Raw genomic sequence first — 10809 nt, forward strand, 5'->3', positions numbered from 1 at the left:
AATAGTTACATTGTAGCTAGCTTAGGGTTTAATTTTATTTTACAGGCAAGTTTGTATTTATATTATCTAGGTAGAAAAGAGTTATTAACTATTTAATAACTACCTAGCTAAAATAAATACAACAATACCTGGAAAATAAAAAAACCTAACCTAAGTTACACTAACACCTAACACTACACTATAATTAAATTAATTCCTTAAATTAAATACAATTAAATACAATTAAATAAAATGAGCTAAAGTACAAAAAAACAAACAATAAATTACAGAAAATAATAAACAAATTACAAGATTTTTAAACTAATTACCTCTAATCTAATCCCCCTAACAAAATAAAAAAGCCCCCCAAAATAAAAAAAGCCCTACCCTACACAATTTACTAATAGCCCTTAAAACGGCCTTTTATACGGGGCATTGCCCTAAAGTAATCAGCTCTTTTACCTGTAAAAAAAATTACAAATCCCCCCCAACATTAAAACCCACCACCCACACAACCAACCCTACTCTAAAACCCACCCAATACCCCCTTAAAAAAACTAACATTAACCCCCTGAAGATCACCTTACCCGGAGAAGTCTTCATTCAACTGGGCCGAAGTCCTCAACGAAGCCGGGAGAAGTCTTCATCTAAGCCGGGCGAAGTGGTCCACCAGACGGGCAGAAGTCTTCGTCCAGACGGCATCTTCTATCTTCATCCATCCGGCGCGGAGCGGGTTCATCTTGAAGACATCCAATGCAGAGCATCCTCTTCCTTCCAACGGCTAACACTGAATGAAGGTTCCTTTAAATGACGTCATCCAAGATGGCGTCCCTTCAATTCCGATTGGCTGATAGAATTCTATCATCCAATCAGAATTAAGGTAGAAAAAATCCTATTGGCTGATGCAACAGCCAATAGAATGTCAGCTCAATCCTATTGGCTGATTGGATTGAAGGGACTCCATCTTGGATGACGTCATTTAAAGGAACCTTCATTCAGTGTTAGCCGTCGGAAGGAAGAGGATGCTCCACGTCGGATGTCTTGAAGATGGACCCGCTCCGCGCCGGATGGATGAAGATAGAAGATGCCGTCTGGATGAAGACATCTGACCGTCTGGAGGAACACTTCGCCTGGCTTGGATGAAGACTTCTCCTGGCTTTGTTGAGGACTTCGGCCCAGTTGGATGAAGACTTCTCCCGGTAAGGTGAACTTCAAGGGGTTAGTGTTAGGTTTTTTAAGGGGGTATTGGGTGGGTTTTAGAGTAGGGTTGGTTGTGTGTGCGGTGGGTTTTAATGTTGGGGTGGATTTGAAAATGTTTTTTACAGGTAAAAGAGCTGATTACTTTGGGGCAATGCCCCTCAAAAGGCCCTTTTCAGGGCTATTTGTAATTTAGTGTAGGGTAGGGCTTTTTTTATTTTGTTAGGTGGATTAGATTAGATGTAATTAGTTTAAAAATCTTGCAATTTTATTTTATTTTAAGTTTATTATTTTCTGTAATTTAGTGGGGGGTTTTTGTTCTATAGCTAATTTTATTTAATTGATTTAATTGTATTTAATTTAGGGAATTAATTTAATTATAGTGTAGTGTTAGGTGTAATTGTAACAGGTTAGGTTTTATTTTACAGGTACTTTTGTATTTATTTTAGCTAGGTAGTTATTAAATAGTTAATAACTATTTAGTAACTATTCTGCCTAGTTAAAATAAATACAAACTTGCCTGTAAAATAAAAATAAATCCTAAGCTAGCTACAATGTAACTATTAGTTGTATATATTGTAGCTAGTTTAGGGTATATTTTACAGGTAAGTATTTAGTTTTAAATGTTAATGACAGGAATTTTATTTAGACTTATTTAAATTATATTTAAGTTACAGGGTGTTAGGGTTAGGGTTAGACTTAGGTTTAGGGGTTAATACATTTAGTATAGTGGCAGCGACATTGGGGGCGGCAGATTAGGGGTAAATAAGTGTAGATAGGTGACGGCAACATTGGGGGCATCAGAGTAGGGGTTAATAAATATAATGTAGGTGTCGGCGATGTTGGGGGCAGCAGATTAGGGGGTTCATAAGTGTAATGTAGGTGGTGGCGGTGTCCGGAGCGGCAGATTAGGGGTTAATAATATAATGTAGGTGTCGGCGATGTCGGGGATGGCAGATTAGGGGTTAATAAGTGTAATATTAGGGGCGTTTAGACTGGGGGTTCATGCTAGGGTGTTAGCTGTAGACATAAAATTTATTTCCCCATAGGAATCAATGGGGCTGCGTTACTGAGTTTTATGCTGCTTTTTTGCAGGTGTTAGACTTTTTTTCAGCTGGCTCTCCCCGTTAATCCCTAAGAGGAAATCGTGCACGAGCACGTTACACCAGCTCACCGCTAATGTAAGCAGCGCTGGTATTGCAGTGCAGTAATGAGCAAGATTTTTCTCAACGCTCACTTCTTGTCTGGTTTGTAAAAACCCGTAATACCAGCGCTGTCTGTAAGTGAGCGGTGAGCATAAACTGCTCGTTAGCACTGCACAGCCTCTAACGCAAAACTCGTAATCTAGGTGATGGTATTATACTTAAAAATGACCTTGGATATCAGGGACATCAAAATCTGTCCCTGACTCATCCTCTGAACTACCCTCAAGCAGTGTTAATGGCAGTGGGGGAGTAGAGCTGTTGCTCCTTGGTGTCGCCATTGACATTGGCCTGACTTACCGGGGCATTCTGTCTCTTGGCCGTCTGAGATCTGTAAACATATAAAGTTGTATGTCAACATTAGATCCATGTGATATTTTTTATTTTGTGTAATGTATCTGCAGCTGAATTGCTTTATTTCCTCTGATGAAAATAAGAACCTATTTAAAAAAAAAAAAATATATATATATATATATATATATATATATAAATCATTAGAGGATTGCACTCCAAGCAAACAAATGATCCAATGCCCTGGGTGGTATATATATGTATATTATTTTTTTTTTTATTTCATGATTTAGATAGAGCATGAATTTTTTTTTTGAAAATAATTTTTTTATTGAAGTTAAATTATAGATTAACAAACAAACAAGATTCGCCCTGAGGTCAATATTACATCAGAGTAAATAATACATTGTCTATAAACTGACATTATTAGAAAAAGAAAGACAAAATACATATGTAACATTATAGTTACATATCAAATCTTAACATGAAGATAGACAAGAGTTTAGGCGAGGTGGAATATAACTTCATTTTATGTTATATTATTAACAAATTATCTCCACAGTACAATAGAAAACAATCAATAGAATATCAGAGTAAGAGGTATCAGGCTGTGGAGAATTAGCTTATGTGTCAGCCACTCTTGGGCTGAGATATATAGGGGGGAGGGGATCAGCGAGTAAGCACCGCTATACATATAGGGGAGACGGTGGAGAGGCGGGGGGGCGGAGCCTTATATGAATATGAGTAGTTTAAAGTACGTGATAGGAGCTTAGAAATGTTCAAGTGGAGGGACCCCAGAACTGTCTAGAGAAGATTATGTCTAGTAAATCATAGAGCGGATTAGGGTATTCTCTGTCATTAAGCTTCCCCTCTAATAATATGATTGTACCTATAAGGTTGAAGGAAAATTAGCTAGTAGAGGTGCATTATCAGGGCTTAGGATGGCTTAGCACTGTATATAACGGTAAGACTTATAAATTATGGGCCAGGAGATTATGGGGGTTTTGACCATAGTAAAGTTTTGCAAGAGCGGGGATATTAGGAAGTGTGGAATATAAGGGTCTTCTGGGGGAGCTCCTCACCTGGGGAAATGCTAGCTATAAGCAATGTGGGAAAAAGGAGTAGGGGTATGACCCGCAGGCAGTTAACCAGCGTGAAAGGGAGGAGAGGAGCTCAGCTGGAGCAGGAGATTCATGCTACCAGTAAATTCTAAGTAATATGTACTAATATTAAATTCAGCGCAGGTAACATCATTTCCTAGGAGCATAAAGTATGTACCTAATAATTGGATCTAGTGCATGGGGTATTCAATTTAGGTACTTTAACACAGACGGTCAAGTAACTAGTGGACCTAACTGGTTATAAGGTAGTAAGAAAGCATTTCAGGCTGGGGAAGAGGGGAAGGAACATATTATATGGTATTTATAATAGAAAAGTCTCGCATTTATGAGGCCTTAGATGATTGTAAGGTGGTTATGGACTCCTAGTTGTGGAGCCTCTGTGATCATATATAAGGGTAGTATTATGTTGGACAATGAAACCGGAGAGAGTGGGTGAATTGAGCTTAATAATGTACACAGCATGTTTCATACAGCTGCATAGCCCAGCTTTCATAGGAACCCATTAGTATCTATGTTGGGTGTCTTAACTCCATATGACAGTCTACTAATAGGTGGCTATGTTAAAGCATGAATATAGGTGATGTCTATAATACCGACATAGCGAGCCCAAAGCCACCTGGTCATTAGACATTTAAGAATATCCCTACATAAAAATTAGAATGTATAGTTCTTGTAGGTGAGGAGCCAATAGTGGTACATGTGCAGACCTAATTGAAGCTATAGCCTCTAAATAGGATAAGATAGAGCCAGTGTGGGCTATTTCAATTTTAAACTAGCAACACTGTATAGACAAAGACCTTAAGGCAATAGCAAGTTAGAAAATAAATGTCATTAATGCAATAGTAGATAAACATTTAACTAGAGAATGAACACTTAAGATCAAACAGCATTAGGTATATTAGGTATAAGCGTTCCTGTAGTCCACTACATCTAGTATAAGAGTACATCTAAAATGTTCTGAAATCGCAGTAGATACAAAGAGCTAAATAAGTGCCCTATAACACCATAAGACATAACTAAAATTATAATTAAATAGGAAGGTAAGATATAATACTACTATGGGGGGAAGAAGAGGCAAACTGTCTCCTACATATACATAGATACTAAGCATTTATAAGTAGAATGTGGCAGCGCGTCAGAGACTACAGTGCACATGAGGACCTGAGTAGTAATATAACAGCCCCATAAGATATAATTTGACTATTGGAAGAGAAGGTATCAAACAGCCTCCTATTTATAGCAATAGCGATATAATGTGGACCTCTAAAAGTTAGATAGTAGACCAGCGTATGCACTTGGGTGGGAGCTGAATTATCAATGGGACTAACAAGTATAACATTGAGGATAAATCAAACCTGAACTAGAGCTATGGCTGACATATAATTAAACATGAATCCTTTACAAAAGGGATATCAAAAAATAAGTGAATGATAATAAACACACACAGCGACCCAGTTTACATTATAAATAAATAAACTGCTGAGTCAATAAGCCCTGTGTAAGGAATGACTATACTATAGATCTTAACCATGTGCTTTCCTTACTAGGAGTAGAGTTTTTAAAAGAAAGCGTGTACCACACCCTAAAGGAGGACAAAATAGCAATGTACTAGTAATTACTGCAGGTTGTCTCCATTAATAAGGGATAGGAAAAAGAATAGTGGCATTGCTACATACGTAGTAAACAAACTTACTTAGCAAAATTACATAACATAGGAAACTGACTCAGGATATTAATATAGTGTCTAGCACCTTTTGTTAAATATATTCAGTTCTCTGAAGAGCAGGGGTATCCCACCTTTTAGTTAAGCTGAAAGACCTTAAAAGAGTGTAATAATCTAGCAATATGCAAAAACATAAGTACAAAGCGCAGTATGATGATAACTAGGTATTCATAAACATTGACCTTTACAAGCCCTCATACTAGGTATGATTGAGGCAGGTCAACATTATGCAGCCCAGTAGATAATGTAAGGAGGAATAAGGGGTTTGAACAAGTGGGTATCAAAAGACTTATAGAGCTGTTAACCCCCACTGATAATATAGTACAAATATACAAATAATAGTTTGCAGCAAAGGGGAGGGCATATTTCAGGCTATTAGCAGTTATAGTCAAGTTATAATGTCCTCTTTAGTTTGACCACAGTACTATGTGTATGTCTTTGGAGAGTAGGATACTACAGGGTGCAGTTCTCAAGACTAGCCAACTCCAGCTCTGCTAGTGCCTCTATAAGAATACCTCAGTAAAATGGGCCTCTTGTAAATTAGAGCTACTGCGATCAGTGTACCTAGTTTCCATGTCAACATGGGTAACAACAGCTTTTCCAAAAGGGTTGCGGGTAAGTCCATCAAGTCCTTTGTGTTTAACAAGGTTCTGGGTGCCCCCAAAATTGTACCGGACAGTAGATAGTTAGGTGTTATCCCAAGCAGGGGATCCGTAGTTAACCAGCTTCTCTCGCTTGACATCGCCGCAGTAGGTGTGTGCCTTATGGCTGATAGATCGTGCGATCTCTCACTATCCACAGTGGAGTTTTGGCTCTGAGGGGAGCATGACTCAAGGACCGGCACCCTATGATCTGAGTCAAAGATAGCGTTTAGCGTGGGCTGCAGAGACCCGCGATTAGTTTTGGTCTCCGGTATTGCTTCATACAAATCTTCCGGCGTATCAAGGGTCAGGCCCTGACTGAAAACTCTCCTAGTGGGGGAGCTGGTCACATCTCTTAGTGTGCAGATGAGGTCCGCCTGTTGTAAGTCAAAGCGGGAGCTGAGCTCAGCCAGTATGCCGGCCAGTTCCATTTTTCATGAGGAAAATATTATACTTTGAATCTGGCTGTCATTCTGATGTCTTCATCAGTGTCGCACTTAGCCCATGTTCCGTGCAGCTTAGCAAAATGGCGCCGCAATAAACTTTTCACTGACCTTTATTTGCACCTTTCTCACGTGTCTATATCACATAACTGATTCTTTCTTAAGTGAATGCTGTCAGGAACCTGAAATGCCTTTGGCAATGTAGATAGTCAGCTTTCCTACTCCATTTTTCACCTTTTAATCGGCTTTACTGCATGGAGCTGTTCTGTCCTGCGACCATTTCCTTCCCTAGCTTGGCTCCGCCCCCCAGAGAATGAATTTTTAATCAACCTTCTAATTTACTCATATTATCAATTTTACTTCTATCTATGGCTAGCTTTATTTTAAAAATAAGGTATCTAAGCTAAGGAGGCAGCCAATTTCCGTTTCAGCACCCTATGCAGCACTTTTTTATTGGTGGCTGCCATTTAGCCACCAATCAGCAAGAACAACCTATGTTTTGAAAATAAAATGGGCCTGTTACTAAACTTACATTCTTGATTTTCAAATAAAGATCAAAAGAGAATAAAATTAAATGAATAATAGGATTAAATCAGAGAGTAGATTAAAATTTCATGCTCTACCATGAAATAAAATATGTGGGTTGAGTGTCATTGAAATATACATAATTTATAAGTATAATACACAATATAATAAATGCTACTTACAGGCCCTAATGAGCGATTGTAACGCCCTGTAGTGCTCCTTTTCATGCCGCCTAAGGTCCGAAAATCTGCAGACATTGACAACGCAACCTTCTCACACCCGAGTTGCGATATATTCATCTCAACATTTCATAGACGATCTTGCCGTGATCATCATGTGTGACTCCATGTACTCCTCCAATTATCTTCGGGAAGTACTTGTCCATCCCGTATATGAGACAGACAAGTTCTCCCTCAGAGAATGGAGGTGGGCGCACCATAATCGTCTATGAAATGTTATGATTTTTTTTTTTATCTGTGACACTAATAACACCATTTTTGAGCAATCTGATTGATTATAGTGATTAAAAAAGTATTGTAATTTTTGATTTGCTAATTATTGTGAGTTGAAAAAGTATTGTAAGTTTTGATGGGATGTTTTCATTGATCATGTGATAATGCTCTTTATGTCAAACATGGAAAATAATCTAATAATATCTGCGTCATATATCCTAGTATAAAGCAATGTCAATGCTTGAGTAAAATATTTTTTATATTTTTATCTCTATATCTACTTGTGCACCAAATATGGATCAATACTTTGCACCAAATTTGAAGCAATAATATTGTCCCCTTGCTTTGTAATGAGAGACAAAGGTGTAACAATCCATAAGTAATAATGCATTTTTCATCTCTATATCTACTAGTGCACCAAAATGTGAAGCAATAATATTGTTTGATTTAGAAAGAGTATACAATTTTAATAGTTTCTAATTTACTTTTTTATGTAATATGCTTCATTCGCTCGCAGCATCGAACATAAGCTTTCTGTGTTTTTAGACTCCCATTGATTTCTATGGCATCCGTGGCCTTAAAGGGACACTGAACCAAATTTTTTTCTTTCATGATTCAGATAGAGCACGCAATTTTAAGCAACTTTCTAATTTACTTCTATTATCAATTTTAATTTGTTCTCTTGCTATCTTTATTTGAAAAAGAAGGCATCTCAGCTAATGAGTCAGCAAATGTTTGCTTCAGTACCATGGACAGCACTTGTTTATTGGTGCTGACCAATCAGCAAGGACAACCCAGGTTGTTCACCAAAAATGGGCCGGCATCTAAACTTACATTCTTACTTTTCAAATAAACATACTAAGAGAATGAAGAAAATTTGATAATAGGAGTAAATTAGAAAGTTGCTTAAAACTGCATGCTCTATGTGAATCACGAAAGAAAATTTTTGAGTACAGTGTCCCTTTAAAGAGACACTGTACCCAAATTTTTTTCTTTTGTGATTCAGATAGAGCATGACATTTTAAGCAACTTTCTAATTTACTCCTATTATCAAATTTTCTTCATTCTCTTATTATCTTTATTTGAAATGCAAGAAAGTAAGTTTAGATGCCGGCCCATTTTTGGTGATCAACCTGGGTTGTTCTTGCTGATTGGTGGATAAACTCATCAACCCATAAAAAAGTGCTGTCCAGAGTTCTGAATACAAAAAAAGCGTAGATGTCTTCTTTTTAAAATAAAGATAGCAAGAGAACGAAGAAAAATTGATAATAGGAATAAATTAGAAAGTGACTTAAAATTGCATGCTCTATCTGAATCATGAAAGAAAAAATTTGGGTTCAGTGTCCCTTTAAGGGTTGCAGTTTGAAAACTAGGTATGCTGAGTCAGAATAGACGCGAGCTTACCTGTTAATCGTTTGATAAATTGAGAAAAGGGTCAAATAGAGTCAAATGTCAATTCAAAACATCTGTAAAGACGCAAGCATCTATCTGCGTTGGATTGAGATCACGGGAGCGTATATTTCATCACACATTTCAACATTTGACGATCTTGATGCTTTAATAACTACGGCGGATCAATCTTGCATCAAATACGACGCGTGATTCCAATGTATTATCAGTTGACACTTTGTTGTTTTGACCCTTAGATAGATTTAAAAATGGTTTAGATACATTTCTGGCTAAAAACAGAATTCAGGGATCTGCTTGCTTGTGTTAAATGGGTCACCTTTTTTTAATGGGATTAATTTATACTCAACTGGAACTTTTTATTGTAAGATTTTTATAGGTTGAAGTTGATTGACTTCTTTCTTTTTTCATTGTCATCTAATATGTTACTAGGGCCTAGATTTGGAGTTTGGCGGTAGCCGTGAAAACCAGCGTTAGAGGCTCCTAACGCTGGTTTTAGGCTACCGCCGGTATTTGGAGTCACTCAAAAAAGGGTCTAACGCTCACTTTTCAGCCGCGACTTTTCCATACCGCAGATCCCCTTATGTCATTTGCGTATCCTATCTTATCAATGGGATCTTTTTAACTCCGGTATTTAGAGTCGTGTCTGAAGTGAGCGTTAGAATTCTAACGACAAAACTCCAGCCGCAGAAAAAAGTCAGGAGTTAAGAGCTTTCTGGGCTAACGCCGGTTCATAAAGCTCTTAACTACTGTGCTCTAAAGTACACTAACACCCATAAACTACCTATGTACCCCTAAACCGAGGTCCCCACACATTGCCGCCACTCGATTACATTTTTTTAACCCCTAATCTGCCGACCGCCACCTACGTTATACTTATGTACCCCTAATCTGCTGCCCCTAACACCGCCGACCCCTATATTATATTTATTAACCCATAACCTGCCCCCCACAACGTCGCCGCCAGCTACCTACAATAATTAACCCCTAATCTGCCGACCGCAAAGCGCCGCTACTTACGTTATCCTTATGTACCCCTAATCTGCTGCCCCTAACACCGCCGACCCCTATATTATATTTATTAACCCCTAACCTGCCCCCCACAATGTCGCAGCCAGCTACCTACAATAATTAACCCCTAATCTTCCGACCGCAAAGAGCCGCCACCTACATTATAGCTATGTACCCCTAATCTGCTGCCCCTAACACCGCCGACCCCTATATTATATTTATTAACCCCTAATCTGCCCCCCTCAACGTCCCCTCCACCTGCCTACACTTATTAACCCCTAATCTGCCGAGCGGACCGCACCGCTATTATAATAAAGTTTTTAACCCCTAATCCGCCTCACTAACCCTATAATAAATAGTATTAACCCCTAATCTGCCCTCCCTAACATTGCCAACACCTGACTTCAATTATTAACCCCTAATCTGCCGACTGGAGCTCACCGCTTTTCTAATAAATGTATTAACCCCTAAAGCTAAGTCTAACCCTAACACTAACACCCCCCTAAATTAAATATAATTTTAATCTAACGAAATAAATTAACTCTTATTAAATAAATTATTCCTATTTAAAGCTAAATACTTACCTGTAAAATAAATCCTAATATAGCTACAATATAAATTATATTTATATTATAGCTATTTTAGGATTAATATTTATTTTACAGGTAACTTTGTATTTATTTTAACCAGGTACAATAGCTATTAAATAGTTAAGAACTATTTAATAGCTACCTAGTTAAAAAAATTACAAATTTACATGTAAAATAAATCCTAACCTAAGTTACAATTAAACCTAACACTACACTATCAATAAATT

Source organism: Bombina bombina, chromosome 4, assembly GCF_027579735.1.
Source record: "Bombina bombina isolate aBomBom1 chromosome 4, aBomBom1.pri, whole genome shotgun sequence".
Lineage (NCBI taxonomy): Eukaryota > Metazoa > Chordata > Amphibia > Anura > Bombinatoridae > Bombina > Bombina bombina.